This window comes from Cherax quadricarinatus, chromosome 12 (assembly GCF_038502225.1).
Source record: "Cherax quadricarinatus isolate ZL_2023a chromosome 12, ASM3850222v1, whole genome shotgun sequence".
NCBI lineage: Eukaryota > Metazoa > Arthropoda > Malacostraca > Decapoda > Parastacidae > Cherax > Cherax quadricarinatus.
In genome coordinates this window covers 6,387,703-6,411,738 of record NC_091303.1, presented here as the reverse complement: position 1 = coordinate 6,411,738, position 24,036 = coordinate 6,387,703, and the positions used below count along the sequence as shown (strand labels likewise).

The window sequence follows — 24,036 nt, the reverse complement described above, 5'->3', positions numbered from 1 at the left end:
CTTGTTGATTGTTATGGCATGGCTGCTGGTGTTGTGCCAGGTGTTGCTTGTCAGGGGTTGCTTGTATCCACCCATTCTTTTCTATCCTTCTTCCATCTTTATTAACATACGTTTCCTGTCTTCATAGGTAGGAATAAGGAACGAATGGGTAATGGATAAGTAAGAGAAGTGTAGAGGATTGAGAAGTAGTGTTTTGAGACTCCCTATCCTCCCTTCACACCCTTCACTACCCACCCTCCCCTCCCCTCCCTTCCCTCCCCTCCCTTCCCTCCCTCCAACGCACCCTCTCAGCCTCCTACACAGTGGAGCGGGGACAACCACCCTTCTTATTTCTTAATAGTCTGCCACACACTGCTGCCCGTGTCCTTGGTGGTGTTGAGTGTGTGTGGTGATGGTTGTAGTGATGGTGTAATGGTGGTGATGGGGTCTTTTGGTGGTGATGGTGTTGATTTGTTGTGATTCTGTGGTTACCAATTCTCCCCCCCCCCCCCTCTCTCTCTCTCTCTCTCTCTTTCTCTCTCTCCCCCTCCCTCCCTCCCTCCCTCCCCCTCCCCTCTCTCCCCCTCCTTCCTTCTCCCCTTTCTTGAGCACAGTCTAATTTCCTCCTTTCTATCCCCTTCGGTTCTTTCCTCAATGTTTCCCTTCACTGTGGTTCAGTTCTTACTGTTCTTTCTCGCCCTTTTCCTTTATCTCATTCCATCCTCCCTATCTCTTGCCCCACTTAAGTTTCCGGCATAGGGTGACATGTTTCATTATCTTATGTATACATCCCCCTTCTGTGTGATGGAATATGACAGAGAAACATTGCGAGCTTTTGATCCCATACTGTAAGAATATAGGATAGTGGCGGGACACTAGCAGCAACAGCCTGGTTGATCAGGCAGTTTACAGGAAAGACTAACCCCAGGCTCACAGGTTACAGGTATGGCACTGCCATAAGTACAGTATCAACCAGGCTGTGATGGATAAGTGGGCCAGCGGGTCGCCAGCAGCAAAAACCATGTTGATCAGTTAAGTGCCAGCCAGGTTGTAGGGAAGGCTCCGAAAACCCATCAAAGGCATATCAAAGGTATGGTAGCAGATACTGTGGCTAGTGGTCAGCGGTTTATCTAGATGAGTAATTAACACGGAAACCTTAGGCTGGGCAATTGTCAGGTATGAGGACTGAGTCGACCCACCAGGCATACACCCGGTATTGATGGTCAGCGTGTTTTTCCACGGTCTGCTGGATGCTGTTGAACAGTGATAGGGGACAAGTCTAGTAAGCCTGAATGTAGTGGAATGAAGCTAACGAAACGGATACCCAACCTGGTAGGTCTGGGACGTGGAGTCGGTGGTACTTAGTCAGTGGTGACGTGTACTTACAGTGGTGACGTGTACTTAGCTCTGTGAAGACCTGTTTGTGTGCTCTCTGTGAATCTGAACCAGGATGCCCTCTCTTGAGCAGCTTTACCAGCAGCTGAGAGAAGAACTCAGAGTTGCTAAACTGGAGATACGGCGATTAACGGAGGAGAACAAGAGGATTCGTAGTAATCCACCTGTTGTGAGTCCCCAGGTTAAGAGGGGAGCTTGGTCAGTGGCCGGGCAACATGGAACCAAGCTGAAGATTAAGAAAACGGTTGGAGAGGCAGAAACAACGAGAAACCAGAAGACTGCCGTGGAAACTTCCAACTCATTCTCGGTGCTACCTGACGAATGTGAGTGTTCTACTGGGAATGCCACAACGAGCACCAAGGAAGCATTGGCAGACGTGAGTGAGACATCCCTAGAAACCCCAACGAAGACCATCGAGAACGTCATGACGAATTCTACAAGTGGTGTAATGCTACCTGGCGAATGTGAGTCGACTACTCGGAGCATCACTACGGACGACGCCAAGGAAGGTAAAAACATTGTTGTTGTTGGGGATAGCCAGATTAGGTACATGGATAGGGCATTCTGTTTGAAGGACAGGACTAGGAGGCAGAGAGTATGTTTTCCTGGGGCTGGGATGAAGGATATTGTTAGCCGTCTGGATGACATCATGAGAGGTAATGGGAGCAATCCTATTATCTGTCTCAGTGCTGGAGGCAATGATGTTGGCAGACGTAGGAGTGAGGACCTGATTAGCAGGTATAGGTCAGCAATAGAGATAATTAGGAAGAAGGGTGGGAAACCTGTCATATGTGGCATTTTGCCAAGGAGAGGAGTTGGAAATGAATGGTTGTCCAGAGCAATTGGTGTCAATTGCTGGCTGGACAAATACTGTAAGGAAAATGCGGTAACATTCATTGACAAATGGGACCTCTTCTATGGCAGAAATGACATGTATGCCAGGGATGGGGTTCACTTGTCTAGGTGTGGGGTGGGAGCACTGGCCAACGCAGTGGAGGGAGCTGTTAGGTCTTTAAACTAGGAATAGTTAGTGGTATGGGTTTTGGCGGGAAAACTGTGAAGTCGCAGGGTAGTAACATGAGTACTAGGAGAACTAGTAATAGGCAAAATGAGGAGGATATTGGAAAGCCAGTGGCACTAATTGACAATGACAGTAATAGGTTTAGTGGAATAACAGAAAGGAGCAGGAAGGGTAAAGAGATAGGAGGGTCATTAAATATTTATTACACAAATAGTCGCAGTGCTAGGAATAAGATGGACGAGTTGAGACTAGTTGCCAGTGCAGGTAACATAGATGTATTTGCCATTACTGAGACGTGGTTTAATTCAAAAAGTCGGGACATGCCTGCAGAATGTCACATTCAGGGTTTTAAATTGTTCCAAGTAGATAGAAGTATCGGGAAGGGAGGTGGGGTGGCATTGTATGTCCGAGATCGCTTGAACTGTTGCATAAAAACGGGTATTAAGTCTGAAGTAACACATACAGAGTCTGTTTGGATAGAATTTTCAGAGGGACATGAAAAATTAATTTTAGGTGTGATATACCGTCCCCCAAATTTAGATAGGGACCAGGGGAGACTACTATGGGAGGAAATTGTTAGGGCCACAAGGCACGATAATGTAGTAATTCTAGGAGACTTTAACTTTAGTCATATTGATTGGAATTTCTTGACTGGGAATTTAGAATCATACGATTTCTTAGAAGTAGTTCAGGATTGTTTTTTGAAGCAGTTTGTGACAGAACCTACAAGGGGTAATAACCTGCTTGACTTAGTTCTGGCAAACAATGAATCCCTTGTTAATAATTTAGAAGTTTCAGAGGAACTGGGTGCTAGCGACCACAAATCAATTACATGCAGAATTGAATGGAAGTATGATAGTAGGGATAACTCAGTAACAGTCCCAGATTTTCGCTTAGCAGATTACGATGGGCTTAGAGAACACTTATCATCTGTTGACTGGGGTAACGAAGAGAGCTATCAATATGACAGTTTTCTGAACACAATACATGCTGCTCAAAGAACGTTTATCCCTTATAAGGAAATAAGATCAAATAGAAATGACCCAAAATGGATGAATAATAGGCTGAAATATCTACTAGGGCATAAGAAAGGAATTTATAGGCGTATCAAAAGAGGCGAGGGTCATCTTATGAATCAGTATATTGACATTAAGAGGGACATTAAAAAGGGGATAAGAAAAGCTAAAAGGGACTATGAAATTAAAGTTGCTAGGGATTCTAAAACTAACCCAAAAAGTTTTTTCCAGGTCTATAGAACAAAAGTCAGAGATAAGATAGGTCCCCTTAAAAATAACTATGGGCATCTTACTGACAAAGAGAATGAAATGTGCTCGATTTTAAATAATTATTTTCTCTCGGTTTTTACACAGGAAGACACTAATAATATTCCGGTAATTAATTTTTATAGTGGATCAGAAGAAGATAAATTATGTAACATCACAGTCACTAGTGAAATGGTTGTGAAGCAGATAGACAGACTGAAGCAAAATAAGTCACCGGGTCCTGATGAGGTTTTTTCAAGGGTTCTAAAGGAATGCAAAATGGAAGTCTGTGAACCATTAACTAATATTTTTAATTTATCTCTTCAAACAGGTGCAGTGTCTGATATGTGGAAGATGGCTAATGTAATTCCTATTTTTAAAACAGGGGACAAGTCGTTACCGTCAAATTACCGCCCAATAAGCCTGACCTCAATTGTAGGCAAATTACTAGAGTCAATTATAGCTGAGATTATAAGAAGCCATCTCGATAAGCATAGCTTGATTAATGATACTCAGCATGGATTCACAAGAGGCCGGTCTTGTCTAACTAATTTATTAACTTTCTTCAGTAAAGCTTTTGAGGCTGTTGACCACGATAAAGAATTTGATATTATTTACTTAGATTTTAGTAAGGCATTTGATAGAGTTCCGCACCAAAGACTGTTGAAGAAAGTAGCAGCTCATGGCATTGGGGGAAGGGTGCTCTCGTGGATCGAATCATGGCTCACAGACAGGAAGCAAAGAGTGTCCATAAATGGGGTTAAATCCGAGTGGGGATCAGTAACAAGTGGCGTTCCACAGGGATCAGTCTTGGGCCCGTTGTTGTTTATAATATATATCAATGATCTTGATGAAGGAATTACTAGTGATATGAGCAAATTCGCCGATGACACGAAGATAGGTAGGATAATTGATTCAAACGTAGATGTTAGGGAACGGAAAGTATTGGTTTGGAAATAGGGTAGTTGATGAGTGGAACAGTCTACCTAGTTGGGTTATTGAGGCTAGGACTTTGGGTAGTTTCAAATTTAGGTTGGATAAATACATGAGTAGGATGGGTTGGATTTGAGTGGGACTTGCACATCAGAGCTTATTTCTTGGGTAGCATTGAAAATTGGGTAGGTCAAATGTTTGTTAGTGGGATGAATTGTAAAGGACCTGCCTAGTATGGGCCAACAGGCCTGCTGCAGTGTTCCTCCTTTCTTATGTTCTTATGTTCTTATGAGTGTGTGTGTGTAACTCTCTCTCTCTCTCTCTCTCTCTCTCTCTCTCTCTCTCTCTCTCTCTCTCTCTCCCCATGGACGCTGGCGTTTTTAAAAGCTTTTCTTTCCCCATCAGCGTAGACCATCTATTGGGTCTACCTGTATGGTTGACAGGCTGGGTCTACCTGTATGATTGACAGGCTGGGTCTACCTGTATGGTTGACAGGCTGGATCTACCTGTGTGGTTGACAGGCTGGATCTACCTGTGTGGTTGACAGGCTGGGGGCTTCCTGTGTAGTTGATATGCTGAGGGCTTCCTGTTTGGCTGATAGACTGAGGGTTTCCTCTATGGTTGACAGGCTGAAGGCTTCCTGTTTGGTTGACAGACTAGTTTACATGTTAAAATCCCCGGAACCATGATCCCAGCCCTCCCCAGTGGGTGACACGGTAGTCAGTTATTTCTTTAAAAGACTGTGTGATTGTACTGACGGGTAACTGCCTTAGACTGTATACGCGGTGAGTTGGAGAGCGAGGTGCAGGGTGAACTGGAAGGAGAGATGTTGGGCGAGGTGCAGGGTGAACTGGGGGAGAGATGGAGGGCGAGATGCACGGTGAACTGAAGGGAGAGGTGGAGAACACGCTGGGTTTCTCTTCATGCAACTGAGGGTGAATAAGTTACGTAACCTGGGACGTCCCTGTTCTTGTTCTTCCTTATTATCCTCTCTCTCTCTCTCTCTCTCTCTCTCTCTCTCTCTCTCTCTCTCTCTCTCTCTCTCTCCTCTGCCTCTTTCTCCCCCCACTCGTAATTATTATGATAAGGCCAACTTGAGAAGGACGGTGAGAGCAGTAGTGTTACACTCTAGATTTAAGTGTATATTAACTAACACCCACCTCACTCTCTCACACTCTCACATATTCACTCACATATTCACTCACATTCACTCACGCAATCTTACCTCTGGTGTGTGTGTGTGTGTGTGTGTGTGTGTACTCACCTAGTTGACTCACCTAGTTGAGGTTGCGGGGGTCGAGTCCGAGCTTCTGGCCCCACCTCTTCACTGATCGCTACTAGGTCACTCTCCCTGAGCCGTGAGCTTTATCATACCTCTGCTGTGTGTGTGTGTGTGTGTGTGTGTGTGTGTGTGTGTGTTTGCTTGCTTACACTGCTTCTAGCCAGTTGTCATAAAGAACTTTGGATGACAAAATTGGAAGCATATACTGGTTCGAGTTTGTGAGGGTTTGGCTCCTCTTTAGCCCTTTCTTGGTCGACAACCTTCATGCTGTTTCTGCTGCTGCTGATGTTTCTGCTGCTGCTGCTGCTGCTGCTGATGTTTCTGCTGCTGCTGCTGCTGCTGCTGATGTTTCTGCTGCTGCTGCTGCTGATGATGTTTCTGCTGCTGCTGCTGCTGATGCTGATGTTTCTGCTGCTTATGTTTCTGCTGCTTATGTTTCTGCTGCTGATGTTTCTGCTGCTTATGTTTCTGCTGCTGATGTTTCTGCTGCTGATGTTTCTGCTGCTGATGTTTCTGCTGCTGCTGCTGCTGCTGCTGCTGCTGCTGCTGCTGTTGGCTGTATGTTTCAACTGTTGCTTGTTTCTAGATGCTGCTGCTGTCATAGTCAACAACAAGTGTTGGCAAGGCGCTGACTAGTACACATCTGTTTTTACACACACACACACACACACACACACACACACACACACACACACACACACACACACACACACACACACACACACACACACACACACACACACACGCGCGCGCGCGCGCGCGCAGCAGTTTCTTGGACAGCAAGCAATGAGAGACACACATTGTGTTCACTTGAAGTAATTATTCGAGCTGGGTTCTTTGTGTCTGCCTGAATAGAATGTGCTGCTTCTCACCCTCCCTCTCTGTCTCTCTCTCTGTCTGTCTCTCTCTCTCTCTCTCTCTCTCTCCCCCATTTTTTCATGTCTTAGGACGTATCTCCAGCAGGTGCCAGATCAACCAGCCTGTGATGGATAGGTGGGTCACCGGGTCTCCTGCAGGAACAACCTGGTTGACTAGGCTAGCACTAGAAGAGCCTGGCCCATTGCCGGCCTCCGGGAGTAGAACGACTCTGGAAACTCATGGAAGGTATACCTAATGTACACGCCTTGTCCTTTGTGATTTAATATGACAGTGAACCAAGATCTAGCTCTTGTTCCCACTGTGGAACCATCTTATTTTATAAGCTGTTAGCACACTGCCGACGTACCCAGTTTTATTTAATAAAGCTTTCCGTTATTTTCGAAACCCATATTGTTTTGCTGTTGGGTTTCATAACGATGGCACAGAATATTATTTATATCGTGATTGTCTCTTCTTCAGTAACAGATTTTTTGGGCAATCTTATCTAATAGCTCTTACCACCCTGCTTGTGTGTGTGTGCTCACCTAGTTGTGGTTGCAGGGGTCGATTCACAGCTCCTGGCCCCGCCTCTTCACTGGCCGCTACTAGGTCACTCTTCCTGCTCCATGTGCTTTATCATACTACTTCTTAAAGCTATGTATGGATCCTGCCTGAGCTATATCACTTCCTTGACTTGGTTCTTGCCAGTAGGGAAACACTAATTAATAATCTTGAGGTTAATGATGAGCTTGGGGAAAGTGATCACAAATCACTCAGTTTTAATATATCATGGAATTCCCCTAATAATGGCAATCAAGTCTCCGTCCCTGACTTTCGCTTGGCTGATTTCATAGGACTGAAAAATTACTTAGGTGGGCTGAACTGGAATGACCTGACTAAGGGTCAGGTAGGTGGTGATGGTTGCCGATATGATGCTTTCCAGGGCATAGTTCTAGCTGCTCAGTCAAATTATGTTCCAAATAGGGAAATCAGATCAAACAAAAATGATCCTAAATGAATGAACAATAGATTAAAATATCTGATTGGTCAAAAGAGAGGCATATATAGGCAAATCAAAAGAGGAGAGGGGCAATTAAGAAATCGATATATTCAGTTAAAGAGAGAAATAACAAAGGGAATTAGAAAAGCAAAAAGAGATTATGAGGTTAAAGTTGCAAGAGAATCGAAGACTAACCCAAAAGGATTCTTTCAGGTATACAGAAGTAAGATCAGGGACAAGATAGGCCCACTCAAAAGTTCCTCGGGTCAGCTCACTGACAGTGATAAGGAAATGTGTAGAATTTTTAACACATACTTCCTCTCAGTTTTTACACAGGAGGATACCAGCGATATTCCAGTAATGATAAATTATGTAGAACAGGACGATAATAAACTGTGCACGATTAGGGTCACAAGTGACATGGTCCTTAGGCAAATAGATAAATTAAAACCTAACAAATCCCCAGGCCCTGATGAACTGTATGCAAGGGTTCTAAAGGAATGTAAAGAGGAGCTTAGCACACCTTTGGCTAATCTTTTCAACATATCACTACAAACTGGCATGGTGCCAGATAAGTGGAAAATGGCAAATGTGATACCTATTTTCAAAACAGGTGACAGGTCCTTAGCTTCGAACTATAGACCAATAAGCCTAACCTCCATAGTGGGAAAATTTATGGAATCAATAATTGCCGAGGCAGTTCGTAGCCACCTTGAAAAGCATAAATTAATCAACTAATCTCAGCATGGTTTTACAAAGGGGCATTCCTGCCTTACGAATTTATTAACTTTTTTCACTAAGGTATTTGAGGAGGTAGATCATGGTAATGAATATGATATTGTGTATATGGACTTCAGTAAGGCTTTTGACAGGGTCCCACATCAGAGACTATTGAGGAAAATTAAAGCACATGGAATAGGAGGAGAAATTTTTTCCTGGATAGAGGCATGGTTGACAAATAGGCAGCAGAGAGTTTGCATAAATGGGGAGAAATCAGAGTGGGGAAGCGTTACGAGCGGTGTTCCACAGGGGTCAGTGTTGGGCCCCCTGCTGTTCACAATCTACATAAACGACATAGATGAGGACATAAAGAGCGACATCGGCAAGTTTGCCGATGACACCAAAATAGGCCGTCGAATTCATTCTGACGAGGACATTCGAGCACTCCAGGAAGATTTGAATAGACTGATGCAGTGGTCGGAGAAGTGGCAGATGCAGTTTAATATAGACAAATGCAAAGTTCTAAATGTTGGACAGGACAATAACCATGCCACATATAAACTAAATAATGTAGATCTTAATATTACGGATTGCGAAAAAGATTTAGGAGTTCTGGTTAGCAGTAATCTGAAACCAAGACAACAGTGCATAAGTGTTCGCAATAAAGCTAATAGAATCCTGGGCTTCATATCAAGAAGCATAAATAATAGGAGTCCTCAGGTTGTTCTTCAACTCTATACATCCTTGGTTAGGCCTCATTTAGATTATGCTGCACAGTTTTGGTCACCGTATTACAGGATGGATATAAATTCTCTGGAAAATGTACAAAGGAGGATGACAAAGTTGATCCCATGTATCAGAAACCTTCCCTATGAGGATAGACTAAGGGCCCTGAATCTGCACTCTCTAGAAAGACGTAGAATTAGGGGGGATATGATTGAGGTGTATAAATGGAAGACAGGAATAAATAAAGGGGGTGTAAATAGTGTGCTGAAAATATCTAGCCTAGACAGGACTCGCAGCAATGGTTTTAAGTTGGAAAAATTCAGATTCAGGAAGGATATAGGAAAGTACTGGTTTGGTAATAGAGTTGTGGATGAGTGGAACAAACTCCCAAGTACAGTTATAGAGGCCAGAACGTTGTGTAGCTTTAAAAATAGGTTGGATAAATACATGAGTGGATGTGGGTGGGTGTGAGTTGGACCTGATAGCTTGTGCTACCAGGTCGGTTGCCGTGTTCCTCCCTTAAGTCAATGTGACCTGACCTGACTAGGTTGGGTGCATTGGCTTAAGCCGGTAGGAGACTTGGACCTGCCTCGCGTGGGCCAGTAGGCCTTCTGCAGTGTTCCTTCGTTCTTATGTTCTTATCTATTCCACTTTCTGACAACTCTGTGACTGAAGAAATGCTTTCTAACATCCCTGTGATTCATCTGAATCTTCAGCTTCCAACTGTGACCTCTTGTTGCTGTGTCCCATCTTTGGAACATCCTGTGTCTGTCCACATTGTCGATTCCTCTCAGTATTTTATATGTCGTTATCACATTCTCTCTCTCTCTCTCTCTCTCTCTCTCTCTCTCTCTCTCTCTCTCTCTCTCTCTCTCTCTCTCTCTCTCTCTCTCTCTCTCTCTCTCTCTCTCTCCCATCCTCGAGTGTCGTCAGGTCGATTTCCCTTAACCTCCGAGACTAGTCTTGTTGCAAATCTTGGCACTCTTTCTAATTTCCTTACGTGCTTGGCTAGGTATGGGTTCCATACTGGTGCTGCATAATCTATATAGACTAACGTACACGGTGTCCAGGGTCCTGAACGATTCCTTATCGAGATGCAGGAATGTTATTCTTAGGTTTGCTAGGTGCTCTTATGCTGCAGCAGTTATTTGGTCGATATGCGCCCAGATGTGCCCCGTGTTATACTCACCCTAAGATCCATTTCCTTGAGTGAGGCTTGTAGTCTCTGGCCCCCTAGACTGTACTCCGTCTGCGGTCTTCTTTGCCCTTCCCCAGTCTTCGTAACTTTGCACTTGGTGGAACTGAACTCCAGGAGCCAGTTTCTGGACCAGGCCTGCAGCCTGTCCTGATTCCTTTATAGTTCTGCCTGGTCCTCGTCCGATTGAATTCTTCTCATCAACTTCACTTCATCTGCAAACAGGGACACTTCGGAGTCTGTTCCTTCCGTCATGTTCACATATCAGAAACAGCATCGGTCCTAGAACTGACCCCTGTGAAACCCCGCTCGTGACAGGCGGCGCCCACTCTGACACCTCGCCACGTACCATGACTTGCTGTTGTCTTCCTGTCAGGTATTCCCTGATCCATTGCAGTGCTTTCCCTGTTATCCCTGCCTGGTCCTCTAACTTTTGTACTAATCTGTTGTGTGGAACTGTCAAACGGCTTCTTACAGTCAAAAAAAAAAAAAATGTACTCACCCCTCTCTTGTCTTACTGCAGACACCTGTCATAGAACTCGAGTAGGTTAGTGACACAGGATTTCCCGTCCTTGAAACCGTGCTGGATGTCGTTGATAAGCTCATTCGTTTCTAGGTGATCCACCACTCTTATCCTGTGTGTGTGTGTGTGTGTGTGTGTGTGTGTGTGTGTGTGTGTGTGTGTGTGTGTGTGTATTCGCCTAATTTTGGTTGCAGGGGTCGAGTCATAGCTTCTGATCCGCCTCTTCAACATTTAGAACTTTGTAATGGGGATCTTAATATCTTCCTTTTTTCCCCCCAGGTGAGCAAACGCGGCAGTGAACACGACATTTTGGATGGTGGTTGATGCGATGGTGGTTAACGATTCTTGTTGCTTTGCTCGATTTGTGGTTAATGGGTGAGTAACCAAGCAGCACCTCTTATATTTGATTCTAAGTTCTTATTTATGTGTATTTTATATATTTTAGCATGGTTAATGCAGCATGATGGAACATGTCAGGAACACTTGCCAGTAGTAACAGGAATCACTCCACGTGCAGACAGGCGGGTAAAAAAAAGTTGTTCTGTATATTTCAGTATAGGTCTGTGGTCCTGGGCCAGGCTTGTTTTCGAGACTCATTTAATGCGTATCAAAGGCAGTTTAGAAGTGGTTGTAGCTGCGAAGACAAAACATCAACAAAGTCTTCCAGTGGGCGAATGCAAATATCGTAGTGTTTAGTGACAGTTCAGCTGCTTGGTGGCAGGAAAGGGAAGAATAATGACCTGGAAACGAGGACAGTATACATAACTCCGGGATATCATAGCACGTAGAAGACTTGGGAGTAATTGGCAGGGTGAATAATTATCCACCAAGCCAATTCCTCCCCTGGCCTTTGCTGCATTTGCCTTACTGTGGTTTCTAAATGACGTAATCTAACATTGTAAGGTCTTCGAAAACAAGAGAAGCAATACTAATCATGGTACTTTTCGAATTGTGCTCTCACGACCTAATATTTCTGTGCTCACTGCGCCTTTCAAAGAGAGAGAGAGAGAGAGAGAGAGAGAGAGAGAGAGAGAGAGAGAGAGAGAGAGAGAGAGAGAGAGAGAGACGCCTCAAAGTACTTGGAGCATTCTCTCTGGAATGCACAATAGATACCTGGTATTGTATTCATGGAAGATACTTAAGGGCCTGGTTCCCACCCTGCACACTTCTGCAATAACTTGCTGGTGTAAAATATTGGATAGAAAGTATAGAATTAAACCCAGTGAATATCAGGGAAACCGTGGTTGTGACTAGTGTATCAACGTTCATGGTTCAAGACTCTACTATTATTGGCAGACATCAGAAAATAGTGCTCAAACAAAGCTCGAGAAAATGGATAGTTTCCCGGTAAAACTGCTAAATGAGCTATGTTGTGATGGGTGTGCGCGCTTGCAGGCTGTTAGCACAAACATCCTGGTTGAACAGGTGATCAACAGCCTTGCAGCTCAGCCTAACTTCAAACTGGGCTGCAGGGTCACTTGTAAGTACAATGGTAGTCATAGATTAGGTTAGGTAAGCTTTGTCAGGAAACATGACAACTGTTGCCTGACGCGGTTCTTAGTCATGTTATGACCCGCAGATGGAGCTTTTGGCCATCTGACCGAGGCCTTACGCTGCCTTACCGGTCCGCCCATTTAAAAATTATGGTTATATTTATAACCATTATTGTCTGTAGTAGAATCAGCCAGGGAGTACCTTGGATAGAGATTGAAATATAAAGAACAACATTTTTTTCCCCTGTCACCATGTGGGTTGGTTCTTGTTACTATATTGTCAAGCGTTCGTGACATGTTCAAGCTTCACCGTTACATATTACATATATAGATAATATCGCTTTCCTCTTCAGCTGGAATAAGTACGTTGTGATTTCCTGTCACTATGAGGAGGTATAACATGACCTCTATTGACCTGACTGTGACTGGATATTGATTGATTTGACTCGCGAAATCGTAATGACGCGATTGCAAAGCAAACCATACTACGGGTGAGGTTTGAACCCGCGGTCAGAGATCGACCACGGGTTCAAACCCCACCCGTGGTATGGTTTACTGATTGATTTGTTCCTTAAGAGTTTGACATCCGGTGTTTTCGCTGTTTATTCCATCCTGATTATCAAACCTTCCATTAAGACGACTGTCTTGAGCCTGATCTATCGTCTTTAAATTGCCCTTAGTATATACTAACTCAGAACTTACTTTCTCATCTGAAAATACTATGTAAAATAAGGTAAGGTTTTTTTTTTTTTGGTTAGGCCGTAACCTGGATGGCAAGGATAGGAATGGCAATGGCTGGAATATGATAGGGTAGTGAAAATGGCTGTTGGTAAACAGGAAGAAAAAGGTAAAATATTGTGGCTGTCCACTTTGGGTGTTTTTAAGGGAGTTCTTTTTTTCAGGTTTTTACTGTATCTCTATGCATGCATCAGGCACATTGGTTTTTATATACATAATTGTGATGGTGGAGTAGATAGTTATGGCAGGGTGCTGATAAATATCTTGCAATGTTCTTGCAACACCAGTGTGTTTCCTTGCAACACCAGTGTGTTTCCTTGCAACACGAGTGTTTCCTTGCAACACCAGTGTTTCCTTGCAACACCAGTGTTTCCTTGCAACACCAGTGTTTCCTTGCAACACCAGTGTTTCCTTGCAACACCAGTGTGTTTCCTTGCAACACCAGTGTGTTTCCTTGCAACACCAGTGTGTTTCCTTGCAACACCAGTGTGTTTCCTTGAAACACCAGTGTGTTTCCTTGCAACACCAGTGTGTTTCCTTGCAACACCAGTGTGTTTCCTTGCAACACCAGTGTTTCCTTGCAACAGTGTTTCCTTGCAACACGAGTGTTTCCTTGCAACACGAGTGTTTCCTTGCAACACGAGTGTTTCCTTGCAACACGAGTGTTTCCTTGCAACACGAGTGTTTCCTTGCAACACGAGTGTTTCCTTGCAACACGAGTGTTTCCTTGCAACACGAGTGTTTCCTTGCAACACCAGTGTGTTTCCTTGCAACACCAGTGTGTTTCCTTGCAACACGTGTTTCCTTGCAACACCAGTGTGTTTCCTTGCAACAAGAGTGTTTCCTTGCAACACCAGTGTGTTTCCTTGCAACACGAGTGTTTCCTTGCAACACGAGTGTTTCCTTGCAACACGAGTGTTTCCTTGCAACACCAGTGTGTTTCCTTGCAACACGAGTGTTTCCTTGCAACACGAGTGTTTCCTTGCAACACGAGTGTTTCCTTGCAACACCAGTGTGTTTCCTTGCAACACGAGTGTTTCCTTGCAACACGAGTGTTTCCTTGCAACACCAGTGTGTTTCCTTGCAGCGCCTCTGAAGAAGTTTTCTTCTGATTTTATTCGTGGAAAAAGATATATTCGTATTTTTTCCAGTTTCCTGAATTATTTTTTTATTTTTATCTTGTACGAATGCTATAATTTCTGTCATATGCCGATTTTTTCTTGTGTGATATTTACTCTTAAGGTAGCACATTAGTGGAAAATGGCAAATGTAATACCTATTTACAAAGCAGGAGACAGGTCCTTGGCTTCGAACCATAGACCAATAAGCTATCTCCATAGTGGGAAAATTTATGGAATCAGTAATTGCCGAGGCAATTCGTAGCCATCTTGAAACGCTTAAATTGATTAATGAATCTCATCACGGTTTAAAAAAAAAGGGGGTTACCTTGGGGGGGGGGTTCCTGTCTTACGAATTTACTAACTTCTTTCACTACCTGGAGGGCATTCCGGGGATCAACGCCCCCGCGGCCCGGCCCACGACCAGGCCTCCCGGTGGATCAGGGCCTGATCAACGAGGCTGTTACTGCTGGCCGCACGCAATCCAACGTACGAACCACAGCTCGGCTGATCCTTGAGAGGTAGATCATGGTAATGAATATATTATGTATTTGGACTTCAGTAAGGCTTAGATAGTCCCACATCAGAGGCTTCTGGAGTTACTTGGAGAGAGTTCCGGGGGTGAACGCCCCCGCGGCCCGGTCTGTGACCAGGCCTCCTTAGGTCAGTGTCCCAGGATGCGACCCACACCAGTCGACTAATACCCAGGTACCCATTTTACTGATGGGGAACATAGACAACAGGTGGAAAGAAACACGTCCAATGTTTCTACTCTGGCTGGGAATCGAACCCAGGCCCTCACCGTGTGAAGCGAGAGCGTTAACCACCAGGCCACCAGAGCCATTCTTCTGAGGAAACTTAAGGCACACGGACCACAAGCAAGAGCCTGGTTGACCAGACGATCCTGGCCTATGGCCGGGCTCCGACAGTAAAAAAAAAAATCGGAACTCATCAAAGGTAAGGTAAAGGTATATCATTTGATTTTTAACAGCTCGGTGCAAGTAATGGAATCATTCACTTTAGCTGATTGATTTGATGGATTTTGCGTGGGAATTAAGCTAAAATAGTTATGAGCTAACGTAAGGGTGTGTAGGGGGGAAAAGGTGCTATAATTAGCAGTGATGAAGTTGACTTATGATCTGAAAGTGGTAGAGGCGCAGTAGGTGATAGTAGGAGGCAGGAGGGAGAGATGGGGTGGTACGGGTGTATGGTCTGTTTTTGAGTGGGCTAAGAGTAGCTGCTGAGTGTAAGGAGGGAGTTGAGGAGGAGAGGGTGTTAGTGGGGAGGAGGGGGAGAAGGTAGAAAGACGAGGGTAGAGATAGGAGAAAGGGAAAAGTAGAAAGGAACGGTAATAAGGAGAAAGGAAACAGATGGGACAAGGATTGGGGTTTGAATTCTTAAGGAAAGAAAGTAGAAGAAAGAGGTAAAAGGACGAAGCAGGATGAAAAAGGAGATTGAATAATATACAGAGGAGGAGGATGAGAGGTACATATCTATAGAGGGAATAATGATGCGAATTTTTGAAGAAAGAAAGGAGTTAGAGATGTAAGAGAGGAAGGTGAATGACGACAAATACAGGGGGGAATTTAGCCGAAATTTAAGAAAGGAAAACAGGAGGGAGAAGTCATAGGGAGTGACATAGGGGGTGAAGGGGGTTATATTTAGGCATGGTGGAGATAGTCATAATGGGATGAAGAGGCGGTGCTCAGTGGTTCACTAGTGGTGGTGATAGAGTAGGCTTCAGCTGCCCCCTAGAGACTCTCCCTCTCTCTCTCATTCTCTTCTCTCTCAATACAAGAGAGTATTGGCCTTTCTCACTCTTATTCTCCCTCTTCCCTCATTGCTCTCTTCCTCCTCCCTCCCCAAAAACCATCAGCTGTTACTGGGTATGTTTACAAACGTACGTGATTCCTGGCTGTGTTCACCAGAGGAAGTTTGGCTATAAGTGTGTGTTTGACGCCGTGGTTAACTGCAAGCCTACAGGGGGTTGTGGCAGGGGAACAAGTTCAGGGGTTGTAGCAGGGGAGAAGAGAATGATCTGTGGCAGGGAAGAATGCAAAGGGATTATTAAGAAGGCTAAAACCGTATGGTCATACAGTGTGTGAAGGCAACCGTAAGATCTATGCTGGTACAACTCGAGTGACGGGAGATGTAATGAGATGGCGGGGGAAAGATGTTTGGGTTAGGGACGTAAATGGGAGGTGGGGGTAGTGGGGATGGGGTGATGTTGGGGTTAGAGACAGAGGGAGGGGGGGGGAAAGGTAGTATGTAGAGAGGTGTCAAATACCCTGAGGAGAGTCTCGCTCTTCTTGTTTTCACTGCTAAGTCACTTCTGCCTCGTGTAGGCAGGTAGAGGGAGAGAGGAAGAGCAAGCAAGCACAGTACGACGTGAGATGCGGCACGAGGTGACGGGGTGAGTGCACCTCCCAAGACTACCTGGGGGTTGTTTGGGGGGGGTCAACGCCCCCGCGGCCCGGTCCTCAACCAGCCCTCCCGGTGGATCACGGCCTGATCAGCCAGACTGTTACTGCTGGCCGCACGCAATACAACGTACGAACCACAGCCCCTCTACACTCTGCCCATTGCCCACCCAACCACCCTATTCTGTCCACATCACCTTACCTTTTCCTACATTCGATCGCCTTCAACATTTTTATTGCCTCCTCTCCATGTTTTTATCTTCATTTTCTCCATCTCCCCCCTGCTCCTCTCTCTCTCTCTCTCTCTCTCTCTCTCTCTCTCTCTCTCTCTCTCGTTCGTTCGTTTCCAGAGTCAAGGTGGAGTGGGTTTGAGGACAGCACCAGGCTTGGCAGGAACTAAGCCAGCTGTAGGTCGGGCAGGCACGTTAGTCCAGAGTAAACAATTCTTCCCACCTCCCCTTCTCCTCCCCCCGTCCCTCAGTCTTTCCTTCCTTCCAAGAGGCAGGCAGCAAGGCTGGGGACGTAATAACGGCTGCGGTGTTCAATGCACGGACTGACCCCCCTAAACCTGCACACCGAAATCACTCATGAAAGTAAGAGACTTGGCAGACGGTGCAAAATACCTTCAATAAAAAGTGACTTTAACGGGCACACTAAGGTTGGTCAAAAACCACTGGGCAGCATGGGAGGTTGCGGACTGCTAGCACAAGTAGCCTAGTTGTAGACTAGACGGTCAATAATGAAGCCTACCCTCAGGAGGTAGTGTAGAGGAGCCCTCTAAACCTGACACAGATAAAGCGCAGACACCGGTAACTGTCTCAAGATGGGTTTAGAGGTCAAGACGAAGGTTGTGATAATAAGAGGCACCACGTGGGTCAGCGTCATGTGTTTACCGTGCCATTTGAGACGAGTGCTTCCTATCAGAAGATTCTTCAATGTCAAGTGCCCCAACCTCAGCGGATAGCAAAACCTCTATCCAACGTGATACAGTAGCCGATGGGGAAATCTCATTAGTGGTGCGATTTTTTCTTCTCTTTTACTGCGGTGTCTCCTCAGTGTTTTGTGTGTGACCTTACGATATGCAGTGTCAAGGTTTCCACAGTGGTGTTGGATGACGGCATGGCAGATACTCACAGTGGTGTGAACTTAACACATCATGAGCTTTTTATTTCTGTAGTGTGAGGTTACCACAAACATTTCTTATCCTCGCACATCCAGTTTTATGAATTATCTCTCTGTCTCTCTGTCTCTCTCTCTCTCTCTCTCTCTCTCTCTCTCTCTCTCTCTGTCTCTCTGTCTGTCTGTCTGTCTCTCTCTCTCTCTCTCTCTCTCTCTCTCTCTCTCTCTCTCTCTCTCTCTCTCTCTCTGTCTCTGTCTTTCTCTGTCTCTTTCTCTCTCTCTTCTCTGTCTCTTCTCTCTCTCCTCCTCTCTCTCTTCTGTCCTCTCTCTCTTCTGTCCTCTCTCTCTTCTGTCCTCTCTTCTCTCTTTCTCTCTTCTCTCCTCTCTTTCTCTCTTCTCTCTTTCTCTCTCTTTTCTCTTTCTCTCTCCTCTTTCTCTCTCCTCTCTCCCCCCCTCTCTCTCTCCTCTCTCCCCCCCCCTCTCTCTCTCTCTCTCTCTCTCTCTCTCTCTCTCTCTCTCTCTCTCTCTCTGTTCGCTGGTTGTTGTGTAAGGCGAAGCCATAACTGGTATTGGTTAAGTTGCTGAGATATGTCTAGTAAGGCTTGTCACAGGGAGAGGTGAGAGGGGTGGGAAGACGGGAGGGACAGGAAGGTGGAGTTGTACTACGTAGGGTAGAAAGATACATCATAAACTACACCTGGAAGATACAGGAGGAATTGGTATCACACCTGCACATGTAAATTACTACTTAAAACATTTCTTGATCAACCGGGTTGTGGTGTATACATTGGGCTGCGGGAGGCGGCCACCTGGAGGTCATTCCGGGGATCAACGCCCCTGCGGCCTGGTCCATGACCAGGCCTCCCGGTGGATCAGGGCCTAATCAACCAGGCTGTTACTGCTGGCCGCACGCAGTCCAACGTACGAGCCACAGCCCGGCTGATCCGGCACTGACTTTAGGTATCTGTCCAGCTCTCTTGAAGGCAGCCAGGGGTTTATTGGCAATTCCCCTAATGCTTGATGGGAGGCTGTTGAAAACTCTTGGGCCCCGGACACTTATGGTGTTTTCCCTTAGTGTACCAATGGCGCCCCTACTTTTAATTGGGGGCATTTTGCATCGCCTGCCCAGTCTTTTACTTTCGTAGGGAGTGATTTCTGTGTGCAGATTTGGGACCATTCCTTCCAGGATTTTCAAAGTGTAGATTATGATATATCTCTCCCTCCTGCGTTTCAACGAGTACAAGTCAAGTGCTTCCAAGCGTTCCCAGTAGTTAAGGTGCTTGACAGAACTTATACGTGCAGTAAAGGATCTCTGTACACTCTCTAGATCTGGGATTTCACCTGCTTTGAATGGATATGTTAATGTACAGCAACCAGCAGCTTGATCAATCAGACCAGCAATCAGGAAGAATGGTCTGGGACCGGGCCGCTGGTTCGATGACCTTCGGAAGGGACTTCAGCTTACAGGTAAACTACAGGCTTGTGTTGGGGTCCTTTACCTCTGATATACCTTTGAAGAGTTTTCGAGTTTCACTACTCTCGGAGCCCGGCCATCGTCTGGTGCTTGCCCGGTCAACCAGGCTGTTGCTGCTGGAGGCCCGCTGCCCCACATATCCATCACAGCCTGGTTGATCTGGCACCTGGTGAAGATACTTGTCCAGTTTCCTCTTGGAGGCTTCTACAGTTGTTCCAGCCGTGTTTCTGATATCTTCTGGTAAGATGTTGAATAGACTGGGGACCCGAGCACAAGGAAAGTTGCCTCAGTCACCCACGGTCAGAGACGAGCTTGATGGGGGAGGGGGATGGGCGGTTGTTGTCTTGGGGGAGGGGCGGTTGTTGTCTTGGGGGAGGGGATCTTGGGGTTGGGGGATCGGGTTGAAGAAAGATTGTGTTGGTAATGGTAAGTGTGCTTTCCCGTTTTCTATCTCCTCTCTTCTGTCATTTGTTCCTTCTCTTCTACACCTTTTCCTCTTCTCCCTCCCCGTTCCCTCCTTCTCTTCACACATTTCCTCCTCTCCCTCCCTACACACTTTCCATGTCTCAGACCGCCGTAGTCTGTCCCCTCATGTAAGCTTTGCTTGCTTACCTGTTATATAGCTGTGACCTGCTTCGAGCGTTTTCCTACTTCTCACAAAATTAAGATTAATTTCGGCCATTTTATTTTCTCTCTCTCTCTCTCTCTCTCTCTCTCTCTCTCTCTCTCTCTCTCTCTCTCTCTCTCTCTCTCTCTCTCTCTCTCTCTCTCTCTCTCTCTCTCTCCCTCCCTCCCCATGTCCCTAAACTGTAGGTAAGGATAGGGTGGGAGTAAGAGGGGGAAACCCCAAACCTCTTCCCCACAGCCGTTACAGCCCCACATCTTTTTCACCTCCAGATACCCCCCTTCCCCATGATATTCCACCACCTTCCCCTCCTCCAGGACATCCTCTGTAACCCCCCCCCCCCCATCCCCAGACACGTCCAAGCACTGGTCACTGGTTAGGGATGTGATGTACAGTAAGTGAAGAGTGATGGGGGATGCAGGGAGGGGATAATGACGGAGGTGTGGAGGAGGGGCATGGAGTAAGTTTCTCTTAATAAATAAAACTTGTAATTATTAGCAGTGTATGGCTACACTGTTAGTTACATAGTGGGGAGGGAAAACATTCCAGCTATGTTTCGCCGTTAGGTTCCATCACGCGGGTTGGGTCACTTGCATCGTGTAGTGAAATGTGTCAGTTTGAGCTGGACACTTCAGTAAGGTAATGACAGCAACTCGCCAAGTTGATATAAACCAGGTCTTCCAGTGGGTCACAGGAAACTTTATGGTGTTCATTGAGGATAAATTTCAGTTCCTCTTCTGTGGAACATTTTGAGGGAATAAAAGGAAACTCAAAACAAAACTCATCGAGCTTACATTCAAGGACCTCAACAATGCTTCTATCACAAGAAGAAGAAAAAGTAGATAGAACCTTCAAGATAAATGATGCTCTTTTAGTGTTTTCTCATGACTGAGTTATGCTGTACACTAAAATCCCGCGTTAAAGGTTAAGTAAGGTTTGTCAGGAAGCAGGACAAGTGTTTCCTGACGCGGGTCTTAGCCATATGATGACCCGCCGCTGGAGCTTTTGGTCATTTGACAGAGGCTTTCCGTTAGTGCCTAGATTAAATCGCAGATTTGAAGAATGTGCAGAGAATCTTCATTGCATTGAAAGTAAGTTACATCCGCAGATAGTGTCCTATTGTGATATTGAAGTATATATAAAAGGTTGTCAGCAATTCTGATATTCCATAACTGGAGTCACCACCGCCTCTCAGGATAGCTGTACAGCTGCAGGGAGTACAGGGGTTGGGAAAGGATTTTGGGGAGGGTTCGTTGTAAATTGTTGCAGCCAAGGTACTGTGACTTTTATTCTTCGAGAGAGAGAGAGGATCAAGTGATAAGATTTGTGCGCATGTTTGTATCAGTCGTTTTTTTTTTTATAGCATTTTCTGTTTGGTTCTTAGCTGATAGAGAGCGTGTTTCCTGCCTGGGGTGTTGCTTGCTGGCTCCTTCATGCCTCGGGTGTTGCTTGCTGGCTCCTTTATGCCTCGGGTGTTGCTTGCTGGCTTCTTCATGCCTGGGGTGTTGCTTGCTGGCTCCTTCATGCCTCGGGTGTTGCTTGCTGGCTCCTTTATGCCTCGGGTGTTGCTTGCTGGCTTCTTCATGCCTGGGGTGTTGCTTGCTGGCTCCTTTATGCCTGGGGTGTTGCTTGCTGGCTCCTTCATGCCTGGGGTGTTGCTTACTGGCTCCTTCATGCCTGGGGTGTTGCTTGTTGACTCCTGGAGGTTACCTCCTCCTGAGACGGTAGCTAACTTGACACTGGCTTGACAGTCTTCGTGCTACGCTTGCTAGTTCTGCTTTTATATCATACTCTTGACAATAAAGACTTGGCAGCTTATGTCAAATTAGCGACGCCGCCTGACCTAGTGAGCTGGAGGACAAGGGAGGGATGAAGGGTAGAAGAGGGAGGGGTGAAGGGCAAAGGAGGGAAATGCAATATATTTTCGTGTCATTTTTACACTCCCGAGATACCAACAACATTATAGAATATAAAACATGCATAAATGACCAACTGTTGTTCAAGTTTGCGGATGCCATCTCATTCACACTACAGAGAATGTTCATGAAATGACAGCAATTGCTGACGATTCTACGAAAAAATACACTGCAAGTCTAGATAAGTATTACAGCGAATTACAAGGAAAATGCGAATTAAAGTTTTGGAGGGCGAGTTCCGTAAGAGAAGTGTTAAATCATAGTGAATCTGTACAGTATTACAAGGTTTCATTAGGGCAGACGTCGGGGAACCGGGGGGTAAATTTCCCCAAATTGGGTAAACAATGAAAATCTCGGGGTACTGAAAGCTCAAACATAGAAGTAAAAATTTATATTTAATCTAGTGGCTAATTTCGCTGTACACGATTTTTTTTTTTTTGGTGTAATGCCCCCCAAAAAGTTCGCCGATTTCTGCAGTTTAGAGGAAACATTTGTTGATGGTAAGTAAGGTGGAAATAATTATTAGATTGTGATGGCTACGTTATCTACGTAGCGAGAGGTGTAGCAACTCCAAGAGTAAAGACGATGTAATATGTTTAGAGAGAGAGAGAGAGAGGTACTCCAACAGTATACAGCAGGTTAGGTTCCGAGCTACTGTTGTAAAGTGAATCATACCCTTTTTTTCACTGTCAGATGCATATAAAAACCTAATAACACGTTCACATTATCATATATTAAGTGAGCAATATAGCTAGACATAAAAAATGCATATACAGTACACATATTACCTGCATTAAAATATTTTCTTCCTTAGCTTATAGTGACTGGTGAATATATTTATTGCAGGAAGTCTGAATACATGAAGAATTGGTCTAATTGAAAACCACTGTATTTGCAAAACGCTGCAAAGGCGGGCCTGCAAAGCCGGTCTACTGAGCCATGCTAGACAAGTCTTACACCCACCCACCCATCCTTTTTAAATCACTTATTCTCTCTAGGCTGGAATACTGCTGTACATTAACATCCCCATTCAAGGCAGGTGAAATTGCAGACTAGAGAATGTACAGAGAACCTTTACTGCACGTATAAGTTCCATCAAACACCTTAACTACTGGGAGCGCCTGGAAGCACTTGACTTGTACTCACTAGAGCGCAGGCGAGAGAGATATATCATAATCTACACCTGGAAGATTCTGGAGGGACTGGTCCCTAATGTGCACACAGCAATCACTCCATACGAAAGCAAAAGACTTGGCAGGCGATGCAACATACCCCCAGTGAAAAGTAGGGGCATCACTGGTATACTAAGAGAAAACACAATAATTGTCCGGGGCCCAAGACTGTTCAACACCCTCCCACCAGCAGTAAGGGGCATTACGGGAAGACCCCTGGTTGTCTTCAAGAGGGAGCTGGACAGATACCTAAAGACGGTGCCGGATCAGCCGGGCTGTGGTTCGTACGCTGGATTGCGTGCGGCCAGCAGTAACAGCCTCGTTGATCAGGCCCTGATCCACCGGGAGGCCCGGTCGTGGACCGGGCCGCGGGGGCGTTGATCCCCGAAATGCCCTCCAGGTAGACCCACACTAATATACCTGTCCAATTTATATTTAAAACTATCCAAATTTCTTGGCACAATAAGGATACCTGGTTCGTTCCAGTCATATACAACTCTATTGCCAAACCACTGCTTTCCTATGTCCTTTCTGAACCCAAATGTATCGCACTTGGAGATAGAGATCCAGTTTCCACAAATATTTTTTCAATTGTTCCAGCAAAATTTCTGTTATCCGCTGGTAGCAGATTTGCCTTACCTGGAGTCGCTTCCAGAGATCATCGCCCCAGCGTCCGGGTTCCAGACCAGGTCTTCTGCTTGTTGTCCTGAACTATAAAAATGTTAGGGTCCGCAGTACAATGTGCGCACCACAACCCGTCTGATCAGAAACTGTTTTAGTTTCCTCAAGAAGACAGTGGTTGGTTGGTAATACCGCTTATGCATGAAGGGTGTTGAAGAGTCGTGGTCCCTTAAATTGGACCACGCATGTTGGCACAGTGTTTTTATTGTACCCATGATGCCCATGTATTTGCACAGGGTTGAAGGTCTACCTATCTGGAGTCTACCTGGAGGGCATTCCGGGAGTCAACGCCCCCGCTGCTCAGTCTTTGACCAGTCCTCCCGGTAGATTAGGGCCTGATCATCCAGGTTGTTACTGCTGGCCGCATGTAGTCCAACGTACGAACC

At 45.5% G+C, this 24,036-nt stretch overlaps 1 protein-coding gene across 3 annotated transcripts in view; it reads left to right on the top strand.

Moving 5' to 3' along the window:
* The window catches only part of LOC128686652 (transcription factor SOX-4), a 272,285-nt gene that overhangs the window by 197,481 nt on the left and 50,768 nt on the right, over positions 1-24,036 (top strand). For 2 of the 3 annotated variants that reach the window (XM_070084216.1, XM_070084215.1), the window contains exon 2: positions 11,174-11,269. The exons of the other annotated variant lie outside the window; for it this stretch is intronic. The gene's annotated coding sequence lies outside the window, so the exon portion shown is untranslated. The remainder of the gene's footprint in view (positions 1-11,173; positions 11,270-24,036) is intronic. 3 annotated transcript variants of the gene reach the window in all.